This window comes from Neopelma chrysocephalum, unplaced genomic scaffold, assembly GCF_003984885.1.
Source record: "Neopelma chrysocephalum unplaced genomic scaffold, ASM398488v2 Primary Assembly neopelma1_25, whole genome shotgun sequence".
Lineage (NCBI taxonomy): Eukaryota > Metazoa > Chordata > Aves > Passeriformes > Pipridae > Neopelma > Neopelma chrysocephalum.
The window spans coordinates 19,906,770-19,923,016 of NW_020897694.1; positions in this window are offsets into that span (position 1 = coordinate 19,906,770).

A 16,247-nucleotide genomic window follows, 5' to 3' on the forward strand; every position below is an offset into this window, starting at 1 on the left:
TAAACCAGCACCAATAGATGACTACATTGAAAAAGATAGAGAAACCAACACTTCAGGCATATTATACATATATTCATCTTCTTTGTTTTACATGACATATTCTTCATTCATTCAAGATGTTATATTGTCAATATTATAATTTTTTAAGTAAGTGTTAATTTTTACATTAACTGAACTGGAGAATTTTAACAAAAATTGATTTTTGCATATAACTCAAATTTTTTTCCTTTTAAAATCAAATATAATTATTAACTCTGTAAGTTGTATCACTTTTGATGATAAAAGAATAATAAAATTAAAGATAGTCTGGATTAAAGAAGAAATAGAAAATGTAGTGTTTTGATAGATGGATTTTTTTTCTAATGAAATTCTAGAGAAAGAACAAAAAAGAAAGTGATGTAACCTAGGACCATGTTTTTGATCATTTATGTATATAGATTCAGGCTTGGTCAAAGGAGGCAAAGTAAGAAGTAATTGTAAAAATATTACTGTAGAAACTGTTCACTTATCAAAAGTATTAACAAAGATAAATGAAAAAGTCTAAAAAGAGAGCTGTCAGTGGTATGTCTTAAGCCAACTATATGACTGTGTAGCTTGATCACCAGCATAATCATGATCTTAAGCTCATGCCTCATGGCATGCCTCATGGGATGCCTCTACTGAGAACTTTTAATGAGTCACTTTGAGTAGTCTGTTCTCATTTACATCAGAAGTTTCCAAATTCTCTTGAAACATTCCCTTGTTGCTGTTCTACCCTCCATCTTACACTGCATTTGATTTAAATGAACACAAAGATTTACAACATCATCTAACACAGTTCTGAATCCCTTGAAGGAAGTAGCATTTCTAATCTTTGAGATTACTGTCAAGTTTACAACTTTTAAAACAAACTCATACCAATTTGTTAAATACATTTTCCTAGGAAAACTCTAGTTTTTAGATATATGAATAATTATTTGGCTTGTCAAAACTACACTGAAATGTACTCGATTGTTGCTGTGTTCTAACAATTTTTTTCCTCAGTTTATTTTGTTTCATTAAACTGAATATGGAAAAAGGACATTGATACTATCAAAAGACTTATCTCTTCTTATGTTTATTATACTATAGGATTGTGTATTGTTTATGATAGTGCAATGCATATGATTGTGTACTCTGTATGACAGGCAATAGACATGAAAAGAAGGATTCCTAAATTCAATTATTTGAGTTTGACAGAGCCCAAACTCACACTTATTATTTAGACCTGAGACAAGAATTCTGAATACCCCTCCTATTGAATTATTATAGAATAATTAAAAAAAATAAATCAGATAAACCTAGGAGCAATGTAATTGTGTATTCCAGCAAGTGACACTCACTGTAGGAGACCTGGCTTCCAGTCACTGCTCCAAGGAATGTGAAGGTATTTTACATTAAACTTCAATGGAAAGGAGCACGGAAGACCCCCTAAGGGGCCACCCTAGTAGTAGATCTACATCATCATGACTTTTGTTTACTCTTTCTTCTACAAGGAATGTTCAATTGTTTCCTGCAAATTTTTACAGCTTCAACAGCACCCATTGTAGAACAGCCTGTAATTTTAATGAAGAAACAACTTGCTTTTGCCTATAGGATTTGTGTGGGTAGAGAATTCCCCTAGGGAATTTTCTGACATCCTTGGTTGATTTCATACAAGAAAGATAGTGATGGTTGCTCTACTTTCTGAGTAAGCAACTTAGAATCTTTTTAACCCTTGAAATTAAATACAGTGTGGAGTTTCCAGAAAAAGTGGAAATATAAAAATAACAAACTCACATAGGGTAACAAGGGAAAATTCCAATTTTGGAGTAGTTTTTAGTGAGTTATATATATAACAGTAGTCCTATTATGTAACTTTACTTGAACTGATAATATGCAAAAAATTTTTGTATTCATAATGAGCTAGGCTTGGTATGATAATGGAGAGGGAATGGGGGGCAACAAAATTAAAACAAAAAAACCAAGCAAGTTATAAAATCAACAGAGGCTTAAAGATGAGGCTTTTGTGTATTTATTCCAATCAATATTGAGGAACTATGTGATAATGACTTGTAGGGTGTTGAATTAGAAAAGTCAGGAAGACAGTAACAAAGACTTCACTGGAAATAAATGCCTGTCTTTAAACCATCTGAGTGAGAAAAATATGAATCTGTGGTTTTTGAACGAGGTGTAAACAAATGAAAACCAGAGCCAAACAGGGCAAAGCTGTTTGAATTATTAAAACAAACAAACAAAAAAAAGAGGCAAATGCTGGAGTTGACCTCAGTGCTGAGTTACCCATGTTTCAGAGTGAAGGAAATTCTCCTATCCTGTTAACCCAGGAAAAGGTGGAACCAAGTGCTCTCAAACAATTTCAAGGATCCAAAAAAATGTGCCTAGCCTTTCCCTAGCTTTATATCATATGTTTTTAGAGAGGAAAGGACAGGAAAAAAAAAAAATGGCTTGGAACTGAAAATGTAACTAATTCTGCTAAGTAAGAGACCAACCTGGCTAAATTGCAAGTTCTTTATTATTTACAATCTCGAAGAGAAAATACACAGAAGCTGTAACACTTGCATCTTGAAAACATGAATGGACAAAGTAAAGACGTCAAGGGATATATGAGATACAAATATCAAGGGACTAAGAATGGACTTTTTTTCCAGATACATATTAGTCATAATGCATATTAAAAAAAAAAAAAAAGGCTAGCTTCCTACTTCACAGGGGAATGAAAAAAAGCGCTAAGTGTGAAGCATTTCAGACTTTTTTGCATTAGAGTTCAAGAAGTTTTTTTCAGCTTTTATTTCACTTAAGGTTTTCAAGTTTTGTAAAAAATTCATTCTTGTCCCATAGTTCTTATGTGCACAGGAAACCATGGAGGGTGAGAAGGAAAGGGAATCAAAACAGGACAGCAGTGTGAATAAACCCAGTCAGGACATTGACATGATAATGCCACAGTATCCTACATTGTTTCAAAGACAATCAGCATGCCCTGAGCTAAACTGGGAAGAGGTCAGATAATTTTATTTCAGGCAGCTTCATTAAACACCGAATATCCTTACTAAGCCAACAAACTTAACACAGTAACTTGAGAAGTAAGATTGTATTTCCTCTCTTCAAGATCTACTTTCAACTTACACTTTGCCTAATACATTTTTTAAATCAGTTATGTGACTTGATAAGCCATTCTCTACTAAGTTTGATTAACAACTAGGTCACCACTACATAGAAAACTGACAATGTACCTGAACATTTCCTGAAACAAAGAGTCAAATGGAGGTAAAAAACAACGTATTCAAAGCTAAAGACTAATTCAACTCTTTCCTTACTTTCTCTCAATTTTTTCATTCATTTACCCTCTTATCCTATCTTGCACTTTTATTGTTTAGCAATATGTTGGCATGCATCCCTGTCATGTCATGTCACGGCTAGGCTTCGCGAACGAAGATTTAGGAAAGCTCTATCCACATTTGTTACAAGCACGCTGGTGGCTAATGAGGCCAGTATGAGATAGACATATCCGATTGCAAAAAGGCACAGCAGAAAGACTCCTTAGGTGGTATATTCTGCAAGACACGGTTCTTTCTGCGTTGTCTTTTCTCCTCGAGAGAAGAAAGGAGTCATCCAAGTTCTCACATTAAAACCGTCTGTGCATGTAACATCTCAGCAATGAGAGACCACTGTTATTGAGTTAAATGAATTAATTGCCAAGAAATTCCTTAAGAGGTGTCCTTGTAGAACTCCATCTTCCCATTTTTAATTTCAAGTTCTCTACTGGCCAATAGATATTGCCTTTTTGTTACTTTAAATAGCAACTTTTAAAAAATGCATGCAGAAAATGACCACTTTCATATATGCCTGCTAGACAGAAAGGAAGCAAGATTAAGACATGTAGACTGTGAACTGAAGCAAGATTACTGGTGTCCATTAAAAATGGACTCTCTTAAAATTCTAAATGCATAGCCTATTAAATGCTATGGACAGATAAGTATTCTGAAATTTTCCATTTAACATCAAATCAGAGCAAGTGCAAGAGTTATCTGTGTTTACCGAAAATACGCCCGTATTAGTTCCTGAGCTGACAAACATGATCCCTGACTGAGGATTACCTCAGTTAGCACTTAACGAGATGTTTTAATCTACAGCTCCTTCTGCAGTCAGCTTGCTTTAAAGAGAATAAAAGTAAATCTTTAAAGGAGATGTGCTTCAGTATGTATATCTGATATGTGGGAAACAAGAATATTTTTCTCTTCTATTATTTTTTCTGATTAATCCAAATTATCCAATATGATCTTAGTGGTGGTCTGAAAAATAAAAGCTAAAACGATCCCAGTTTTGGGGGAACTGGAATACTTTATTGGGCACGAGAACACAATTTAAGGGGATCTCTGGCTGGACATGTTAATGAAGGGGAGAGGCTATGTTAATTGGGGAGTTACACAAATTTTTGCTGTAGTTTCCAAATAGTTAATTTTTCTTCTAGTAGGATTACATGGGGGATAGAGGGATTACAGGGGTTTAGACATGATCTGATACAATCATCTCAAAAAGTCCTTTCTGATTTCTGCTGGAGCCAGGCTTAATCCATGAGGTAGAACTTTAACAGGTCTTGTGAGAAGGGTCCAGCTCCTTCAGATCACGGGTTCTTGTCAGCCTTTGTTTTCCTTTTGCTGAAAGCTGGGTTTGGGCTCCCACAGATCTTATTTATAAGAAATATACATATGTTTAGTCAATTCATATAAAACAATAGAATCTTGTTTATATACATAATATATATGCAAAAATACACTATAATGGACCACTATATAATTAAAAAAAATTTTAAAGTATTTTTATTTATTTTTAATTTTTTTTAGAAAAATTAAATTGAAAGTCTTGAGAATTACTGTCTAAGAGAAAAAGTCAGTACAAAAGCCATTTTACTTTCATCATTGTTATGAACACATAATAAACAGATATTCAGAAAAAAAACAAGCAAAGATCCTATCCTAGTGTCAAGAGGCTACTGACTCATATTCGTTTTTACCCACAGACTAAGCTGTCCCCTGAAGCATTACAAAGAACTTCATGTCTGTGGTTTAGTTCACACGTTTAAATACATCCCTGTCTTTTTCTCTACTGCAGCAGGGAGCTTCAGCTGTGAATCAATGTCTCCTTAACACCAGATAACTTGCTTAATACCTCAATTTATAAAGGAAAATTATTAAAATGGCTTTATGTAAGATCCAGCAATTCTGGTCTGTAACTTAACTTCATATTGTCTTTAATGATATCGTTTTTCCAAGTAAATTCAAGATAGATAAGAAGAAAAAAATTTTGTCTTGAAATCTACGACTTTATGTTATGAACATATATATTAGAATGATGGGGAAAAAAAAAGAGAGAGAAAGATCTAGGATTTTAGTTGTATTTGCCAAAACTAACAAACTACTAAGGAATACGCATAGGTTGAAATTTTATACTGTCCTGACTGTACTTTGCACACAGATTCATTTTTTATTTCTTTACTTCAGATATATCGTCATGTGTTTTGTTGTGCAAAATTAGCGTACACTGTTGTATTTCTTGCAAAATAAAATACTAAACATATATAATTTAGAAGTTTATTTAATGTGTTGAAATTTAAATACCTATGAGAATTTGAAAACAATTGAAAACAAGCTCTTTTCATGGGTGATAATTAAGGAAAAATCTGACATGTTTTAGATATACTGAAGATAAAGTACTTCACAAATCACTTGAAATGAATGGCCCCGACATTTTTTTTTTCTCAGACTAAACACTTGTGCTAGTTGATAGCAAGTATACCTCTCATGATGTGCTCTCTACATAAATTACTAGGTGTTTTTCATTTCCCTTCCAGGGGTTTCTTTCTAGGTGAGTTTATTGAAAATTCTATTCATACATGAAGAGTTAAACAAGGGGATTTTTTTTCTCTTGGAAAGCATGTGTTATTGTCACAGATAGAATAGTAAAGAATCCTTGTAACTGGCTTGGGCATAAACTTTATTTTGTGTGCTTAAAGTTAGAGGAGTTTCCTTACAAAGTTGCTTATTATTTATACCTTGTAGGCTCTTGCCTTATCTTCCATAATTAAACTAATTAAATTTAGTATATGTTCTGGTTTTCTGCAATATAAACATCATTATTTGATTTTCTTTAACTGTATTTTAGAAATCCACTCAGCAGAGGACACAGGATTCCACAAAAGGTAGATCTCAGAAGCAGAGTTTGTCCAATAAAAGAAATTAACCTATGAAATCCAAATATTAAATCAATGAAAGTGAGGCAATTTAAAAATATAAAATAAAAAATTACTTATGGTAACAAAAAAATTGTTAAATTAAGTTATATTCTCCAATGAAATACTTTTCCAAGCAGTTGTCTTGACAACATGCTTTAAACACTACAAAGTGGAAGCTATGGCATTGGGAAGCCTATACATAGTGAAGCAGTCACAAGAACACAGAAGAATGCTCAGTATTTCTCTCTCACCATTGCTACTCATTTTTCTGTGGAATATGACCCCACAGCATTCATTGTGGTGCACCCCAGGAGAAGAAAGTCATAAGTACAAAACTAAAGTTATATCTTCAGGAATGTCTAGCGAAAATCTCCAGCTTGTGGTTTCTCATGTTGTAGCTGCCTGCTCTCTAAGGCAACCTTTTTAAATAATGTAGATCAAAACGTTTGAAAATTGTTTAAAAGTCCATTATCAAGATTAAATTAAACTACTTCAAACACGGTAGATGAATTATGTATTAAATCAAATGTATTCAGTACAGTAATTTACTGAATAATAAAGGTATAATGCCATATTTTGAAAACTAGAAGTACAAAGAAAATAAAAATATGTTTACGGTGTAGCTTGTGTTTAATCAAGAATTTCAAAATTTTGGGAAATGATGTCATTCTTATTCAGAATCCAGTGAAATCTTTCTGAAGAATAAGGGAAATAAGTGAGAAAATGTGAAGGAAATATAAACACAAATAATTTACATTACAGGTATTCAATTCTGGTTCAACCTGACTTTGTCTGAAGGCTTCAAGACTTCCTTGAAATGAATGACTACTCTAAATCCCTATTAGACAGTTTCCACCTCCTCTAATGATGTGTCTTGTACAAGTAAAAGCTAGCTACTCATCACTAGGACAGTGATGCCTACTACATACCTAAAAGAGGAGGGTGATCTTGGAGCATTTCACAGGTCCAGAAAAAACTTCCAGTTACATCTCAACATCATCCCAAACTGTTCAGTTTCTGCAGGAAAACAAACAGAACATAGCTGATGCATGATCTGGAACTGAGGTCCAGATTCCCTTGGTTCAAATTTTAAACAGTAGGAGCCAAGACACTGTGAAGAGTGCCTCTGTTTCATTTTTATGTGGATAGAGATGATGCTATAGCTTAGGATTTAGATCAATCTCCTAAGACAAACTTCAATTTCAAAACGTAAGCCCTATTTGTTCAGTCAAACATGAGTCATATATATTCTAGGCACATTGCTGTGTTAACATTAAGAAAACAGATGGAATTATAAATAAAAAAGTGAGATTATAAATTCTTCACTGTAAAACTTTATAAAACTTATATAACGTTTGAGATTCTGAATACAATTATTTCAACTTACAAGTAACATTATTACAGATTTGAAAATGTGTTAAAGATGCAGTAAAGAAAGAAGGACAATCATAGTATGATAATGCCAAATATCAGTCAAAGATACATTCTTTTCACATGATTTTTAATTTCTTTTTTTGTTTTGCTGTGGTTTTGTGAATGCATGTGAAGAGAATATGGAGAGTGTATGCTTGGCTTTTATTTTTCTTTTAAAGGAAGGGGGGGTAATAAATAAACCCTCTCTATTACCTCAGATATAATACTCTTATAATTTAAAAAAAGTGAAAATTATGATGAGGTGTGGCAGAATGATTGCTGCTTATGTACAAATGTCAGATCGAGAACAAGATTTTATACTCCTTATTCCTGAACTTTAAGCATCTTCTTTTGAAAGTGACTCTATATATTCCTAAGCTTATTAGATTATTCTTATTTTAGTTAAAAAAAAAATCCACAAAAAGAAAAAGAAAAAAAAGACAAATATATTTTGCATACTGCACACATTTCAGAAGTCATCAGCAGTATGTAGCTGAGAGATGCTTAAGTTTTGCCCGAGAGTGCCCATGGTTCAGAAACATTGTTCTGAGGCAGTTCCAGTGTCAACTACCTGTGCAGAAGTAAAGTCATTCCGGTAAAGCCAAAAAAAACTGGAAGGGCATATGAAGAGTAAAGCTGATAGTCAAGAGTTTCCAGATCTGTCATAAAATTATCCGTAAATCCCAAATTCTAGAAATTAGCATATCATGAAGGAAAAACAGTTTCAGGGAATCTTGCCATGTGTTTTCATTCAAGTCAAAGTGTTTACAGAAATTAGGTTTGCTCTGTTTAAAACAGGATTACTTACATAGTTATAACTCATGAAGGTGTTATTTTTTTTCTAAAATGTTTCAGCATTGATACAGTTCTGCAGAATATATTAAACCCTCAGAGTTACTGTAGTCAATCAGCCTTCATTTATTTGTGAATTGCTCTTGCTATTTCTATTTTTCTAGGGGACAGAGAATTACTCTGAAAATCTATATTTAGTATCTCTATTATCAATTTGTCTCAAGTGAATCAGTTAGACTGTGGCATCTGTTATATTTTCTGTTAGCTAAAAAAATGGTTGTAGATCCATTAAAACATTCTGTGCTGTTCTCCTATCTGGATTGGATTTCTGGAACTTCACATGATGAGGAAGGAAATTAACAAGGTAATAATGATAAAGTTGTCTTACCACAAAGAAATGGTCTTCATACCTGAAAGAACTCCTTCTTAAGGCTGAGATAAAATCACATGTGATGGAGAATGACTGAGGGATTGAGTTAAACTCCCTGTATAAAGGCTACTGTTTGCCTGTCTCTCACCCCTGAACTAATAGCTTATTCCTTTACCTGCTGGCCAAGGTCAGAATACAGAGGTTTATTTTGTTTATTTCTTGCTTATTTGATATTTTATGTCCTTTATGGATTATTTTTCTCAAGACTAGAGAGGAATTATCCCCTGAGACCAATTTTTTTGAGTGGAATAAGAAGGTTCTCTGCCTTCTCAGAGAAAATTCTGGACTTAGTGTATGCTAAATCTAACTCAAAAATTTAGCAAGCATCGGGTACTAATTCCAAAATGGAACTATTTCCTAATAGCAGTCAGAAAAGGGTTGAGACAATAGTGTCTCACAGGAATAGCAAAGGGTGGTGTAACAACTCATGCATGCAGATTCCCTTTCTTTGTATAGTAGAAGGTTAATGTGTCCTAAGCACAGGCTGAGGGTAATCTTTCTGAAAAAAGAAGAAGTAAGGAAATGAGTGAAGGTCTGCATTACTAAATAATTCCTACATTAATTGTTAAGGGCACAGGTTAAAGAAACAATGTCCCTCACATCTTTTCTTTTGACTTGCAAATCAGAGACAATACTGGCAAGAAAACCAATGCCATTCTTTGAAAAGTAGAAATGTTTGACAGGTTTGAAAACATTCCCTAAAAACATGCCAATACTTTCTGAAGGCTATCATTTTCTTGTTTGAAAATGATACGTATTCTTAAATCATCAAATTGAAAGGCTGATATCCCAGCAGACCATGTTTGATTACTTGCCCAGAGTACAACAAAGAGATAGGCTTGAAATTCTTTTATTTTCACAGACTAAAGAGACAGTCAGTGAGGAGTTGAGGGCTTCACTTAATGTATTTCAAAAAGTCTTGGGAGAAAATCCTACCCTTTAAAATTTTGGCTCTAAGGTTTAGCTGGAGCACAATACTACTAATAAGAATAGAAGAGGCTTCGCGTCATACACATTTGTGTGGGATTTCACATCTCATTGTTCATGCAAGTGAAAAGTAGCTGGGTTTTGATCTGTTTTGATGCATGCTTATCAAACAACAGTTAAAAATATGTGTTTATATATAAGATACCTTCTTTGTCTCTTTTCAGCAATGAAATCTAATCTTACCTGCTTATTTACAGAGTGAGACAGAAGTATTCCTCAGTGAATTACACAGAGAAGCCTGGGCATTTTGCCAAAGTGTCCTGGTAGATCTTCCAACTGGAAATGTATATATTTTTTATAATGTACATGTGCTTTTGGAGAGACTTTGCTTGCTCTCTCAAGGTTATTAAAATTATTCAAGGAATCTTCTTGCTCCCTTGTCTGTACCATATGCAAGACATCAAAAATACAAGTGGCTGAGCACCTTGTGCTTTGAAACAACACTGTAGCTACTTGTGCTTAAAATAACAGTCATGCAAAAGATAATGGGAACAAAACCTAAGTCACTGGATGTATATTGAAATATTTCAATGTAACTTACACAATTAAACCTGTATTATTGTTTGCAAAAGAGATGATAATAAATGAGATAGAAAGAAGAAATAGTTTTCTCTAGGTGAGTGTACTCATGTACATTTTAGAACTGACGTTGTACCTATATGATAACAGTTTGGCTAACCTATAAAGATAGAATGCCAGATTGTTGCTTATTATCCAGTATTTGTATTTACAGTAGGTTTAAATTCTATACTGGACATAAAACATGCAGAAAATTTTGGAGATATATGTATATTCACACACAGAGGAAGATGATCAGGGAACTGGGACACCTCTCCTATGAAGACAGGATCAGAGAGTTGGTACTGTTCAGTGTGGAGTAGTGAAGGCTCTGCAGGGAGCAGAGAACTGTTCATAGCAGAGAAAAACCTACCAGTGGCTAAAATAGGGCCCAAAAGAAAGCTGGAGAGAGATTTTTCACAAGGGCATGTAGCAATTGGACAAGGAGTAACAGCTTTAAACTGAAACTGGATTGATTTAGATTAAGTATTAGAAAGAAATTCTTTACTATGAAGGTGGTGAGGCACTAGAACAGGTTGCGCAGAGAAGTTGTAGACACCCTGGAAGTGTTCATGGCCGGATTGAATGGGGCTCTGACCAGCCTGGTCTAGTGAAAAGTGTCCCTGCCCACAGCAGGGGGGTTTGAACTAGATGATCTTTAAGGTCCCTTCCAACCCAAATCATTCTATGTTTCTAAGATTCTATGATATGTACTTGCTTATAAAGTTATTTTACTGTCAAGGCTCCAAAATGCATTCCTCAATATGTAAAATTCTTCTAAAAGTCTCCTGAGGGAGCAAGAATTCATTAAATACTTCTCTTTACATGTTAAGGACAATAATATGACCAGCAGGAAGGCAGTCATAAGATTGATAAGATTGATAATATTCAGTGAGTTAAAAGCAACTTCTGTACCCTTCCCCATTCTGAGAATTAACCCACAGGTTTGCCACAAGAGAAAGAGTGTTCTGTTGCATACACAGGTGTCCTAGAGTTAGAAGAACTGGACATCTATTTCGGTCATAAAATAGCAGTACTTTTTTTTTAAAAAAAGCTTACACTAGTTGGTCTGGTTTTGTAAGGTTTTTTCTTAGAATATTTCATTATGGTTATATGCATTTTCCCTCTCTGTTTTATAGAACATTATCATGCTAAGCAAATTGGATGAGAAAGAGAGCACATTTATAGTTCTTTTATTTTATTTTTACAAGCTTTTCTAACCAACTTGTGCCAACAAAAATCTCCAAAGTTATTTGAAATCCAACACAAAATATACCCAATGCATATATAACCACTCAATGCGTAGCATCATGTTGTGATTGAGTTTGATTTATTGATTAGATGATGAAACACGTTCATAGCAGATGCAATCAAATATCAAATAGTACTTCTACCATTACATGTGAAAAGTCTTTAATTATTCATCACCTAAAATGAAAAATACATTACAGTCTGCTAAGCAAAATGAATAAAAGACATAGGGTATTCAAAAAAACACTGGTACTTTTCCGGTAGAAAAACTCAGTAATTTACATTTATTAATTGGTTTTGTATTTTAAGTATCATCTTTTCTTATAAATCATAATTGCACTGATGATTTTGCCAAACATGCACAACTGGCTGTCGTTGTAAGGGAGAGAGAGAGGGAAGGATATCAAATCTCCTCTCCTTTCTGTCTAAGAAGAAAGTAAACATATGTGATATGAACAGTAATGGAGTCTGAAAACCTTTTATAAACCAAACTTCACTAAGGCAGTAAGAAAGATAAGCAGAATACACCTGTGTGGCAACTCACCCAATGCCCTGACTGCATCAAGCTACCATGAAACTTGATGTCTGGGTCATCTGACAGCAACAGTCAATCGTGCAAATGCGTTTTGAGTGCAGGTAAGACTCACACCACCCCTTGGCTCCAGCAATGTCCTTGCAACTTGAGAGAATCCTACTTTATATGGATAATGTGGGCAGCATCTTGCCTACACTGACAATGTCATCAAGGGGCAGTGGGAAGAGTGTCAGGAGTCTGTGATGTAGATCAAGGAGTAGAGTGTCAAGATACAGAATTTTTCGGAGAAGGTGCCCATAGATATTAAGCGCATTTGGATGTGCTGTAATATATGACCAATTTCCAGACTGCAGACTATTTTTGATATTAAATTGGTCCCGAAAGAACCATAAGAACCGCTTTGAACTAGGCAAAAATAGCTGTGGCAGCCTGAATTACTCTATTAGGTAACACTCTGTGACTACTGAACAATGACCAAAATTATTTTGTTAATAAGAGCAACAACTAATTTAAAGATGTAGATGGGGACCTGTTAATAAATATAAAATGCTTTTGAGCTAAACTCATGGTTGAAGCTCATGGGTAAAATTCTCAAGCTATTTATTATGCTTACAATTCTAGTCTGAGTTGTTAAGCCATTGATTCCTATAATTATAAAAAATGTCTTTATTTCAAAGATTAATTGGCTTATAAACATAAACTACCAGAGAAATCTGTCCTTAATGAATAGGTAGTTGCACATTCCCATGTTTTTCTTCAAAATTCCCACTCAATTAATTCTGTGCTGCAATTATTATGTACTTTCTTTATATGTATGTGTGAAAATCTGTACATCTATGTATATTTTCTCGATCATTTTCACAGTCAAGGTCAAACACTTTGTCTTGCATGACTAAGCAAATCAGCCTACCCAGCTTCAATTTTTAAAATTATTAAATAATTTCAAGTCAATTTATATCTGTTTAACAGTCATTCCAAGAGTATTTGTATCTATATGAACAGGTAACCTGTGTAAAGGGATTTTTGAAAAAGATGCAGAGAACTACTACATGTGTAGTTTATAGATCCTGGTAAGATATCTGCTCACTGGTATGAGCAGTTGTATTAATGTGTTTTGCTCTCTACACAAAATTAAAGATACTTTCTATGCTGAGTTTAAAATTAGAAATATAATTATATGTGCACTATATTTTTTTTATTTTACAATTGAATAGTGACCAGGATAGATTTGATTTACCTTTTAATTTTTACTATATCTGATCACTCATTTGGTCAGTGGTAAATAATAGACTAGAAACAAGAAGAAGCTTCTGATAAAACTAGACAAAAAATAACCTTATAATGGTTCATCTTTAGAATGCTTCTCTATGGAATTGCCACTATCCTTTATTTCACTGTAAAAGAATAAAAATTATTTTCTGTTATTTTCCCTGTAGATTCCTCCAGTGTTACACCTCTCAGTTTTCAATAAAAGATTAGTTGCAAGAAACCAAGCCTTGGACTATTAGCCTGCCCGTGTTGCTCATCAATGTAGGAGTCAATGATATCACAAAGAGAGATCAAGCTTAGATATATCAGGGCTCTGAGGCAAGGGTGAAGAGGTCAGGAACCAAGGTAGTTCTCTCTCTTTGCTAGTAAAGCAAAAAGACTCAGGTAGGAGCAGAGATATCCTGTAGGTCAAGATCTGAGTTCATAGCAGTTGTTACATGCAAAGTGCTGGGTTTTATGACAACTCCATCTTCTAGGAATAATGAGCAATTCCTGGGAGATAGAATACACATGACAAAGTAAAACAGCAGCAGTTTACCAGCATGTTTGTTAACCTGCTGAGGTGGACTTTAAAATAGGTTTGTTGGGGGACAATGTCTAATGGCTGAAGAAAAGTTCAGATACAAAAGACATTAAGTCCCTGGAGGACAGCATAGCTGGGGATGCTATCACAATTTCCCTACAAACAAACAAACAAAAGGCATCCCTGAGGATGAAGTGAAAAATGCCTGTTAACAAATGCTTGCAACATGGAAAACAAAGAGTTGGAATTAGAGGTCTGTGAGATGACACAGAGAAATATTCTCCTTATGATTACAGAGCTATTGTGGGATAGCTTTTGTGACAAAAGTTCTGCAGTTGATGGATAAAAAGTAAGTTAGGATGGACAGGACAGGAAAGCATAGACTCTTTTGCCATAAAACTGGTGATGAGCCAGTCAAGAACTTACTTGTAAAGATCTGAAGAGCTATTTAGTGACACTGGTATCTGCTCAAAGGAAAACATGGTGGTCACAACTAGAGAGATTTCTGCAAAGGGTATAGGACAGTTTTTATGCAGGTGACAACAAACCCTTAGGGGAGGATTCTGCTGGATCTGCTGATCATAAACAAGGAAGAATTTTTTGAGAATGTTAAAACAGAGCGAAGCCTTTGTTGTAATGAACTTGAGGCTTAACATCCTAAGAGAAGTGAGAAAAGCCAAAGTAAAATCAGAGCATGCTATTCAAAAAAACATGCTTAATATTATCTAAGAAATGTCTATATTATAATTAACTGAAAATTAGAAAATAATCTATTCTGATTGACACTGCTCCTCTATTTTCTTTGTTAAGGAAGCAACATAGAAAAGAAAACAAATCACTTAAATCTACTTGTAATGTCTAACTTTGTGGTTGATATTTTTTACAGATTTGCATTTTGAGGATGCATATATAGAGGATGAGAAAAAGAAAAATGTAGGTACAAACTGAAGCAGACCATTCTTGGAATTATATTTGATACTTTGTCAGAAGAAACTTTCAGATTCCACATCTAAAAAAAAAAAAAGTACAGTCCGTTTTCCAGAATGACAACCTAGATATTCTGTCACTACGATATTCTGTCACTATGGTATTCTGTCAATTGTATTTATGCGTTTTATCACTAGAGTAGGCAGCAGATCCCATGGTAGGTGAAATGAAGAATGAGGTCTCTGAGAATTGCAGTTTATTCTGACAATCTTATAACATGAATTAGTTAAATAAGAATTTGAAAACAGAGATTTTGGGGTTTTGACTTGGTTTCAATGACTGCTACATTCTGGTAGTGGTGTTCCACTGTGAGTTCCAAAAATAAGATACAATTAAATAGTCTCTGTCAAGAGGCAGACAGAAATCCAGAAGACTACACCCTAATGTAGTCAATGATTTCCATTTATATATGTGTCTACCTTCAGCATCAAATTACAGATATAAGTAGGAGTTCATTCACTTCTTGATTTTCTGATTGAAAGAAGAAATCTTTTTCCTTTTAGTGAAAGTGTCTGTACAGCTGAATGCTGATATTTTGGGTTTTCCCTTCAATATGTAAGAGGTGAAAGTTTATTTTTTGGCCCAGTTGATGACTGACTGCCACTTTGATGTGATCAGTTTTGTGCAAACACCCTCTAAAACAGATTTTACTGTCCTGTTCACACACACTATTTGCATCCACATTTGTATCTTACCAGACGTAATTTGACCAAGAGGTAGCTCTCAGGTCAACCATGCAAAGAAATTTTGCCCTGAGAAAGAGAGAAAGAGAGAAAAAGAAGGTGAGATACAAATTCTAGCAGTGAAATAAATGAAATATAGTGTGAAAGAGTAGTACCAAAACCATAGAAGAAATACTTGGAAAAGAAATATCCTGGGGGGGAAAGTTTTCTTAAGACATACACCTTGATAAGAGAGCCCCAGGTATTCTGTCTTTTGTTACTTAAAAAAAAGAAGCTAAGATTAGAAACTTTACATTCCTAACGTAATTTGCATTTTTCATTTTGGCTTTAAGCTTGACTTTAAACATGTATAATATATGCAAAGAAACAAGAACCTTGAAAGAAAACTGGTAATACAGCTAAGTACTGAATGGTAGTTTCTTGACTATTATTTGAACTACGTGCTCTGAAGATGACAGAAGATTTGCCCCTTTCAAATGGTTGAAAGTGACAGAGTTCCCCAGTGAGTCAGCTTTCTTTCATTAGGCAGAGTTGTATAGATCTGAGACCAGATAGTGGTTTACATATGCCTT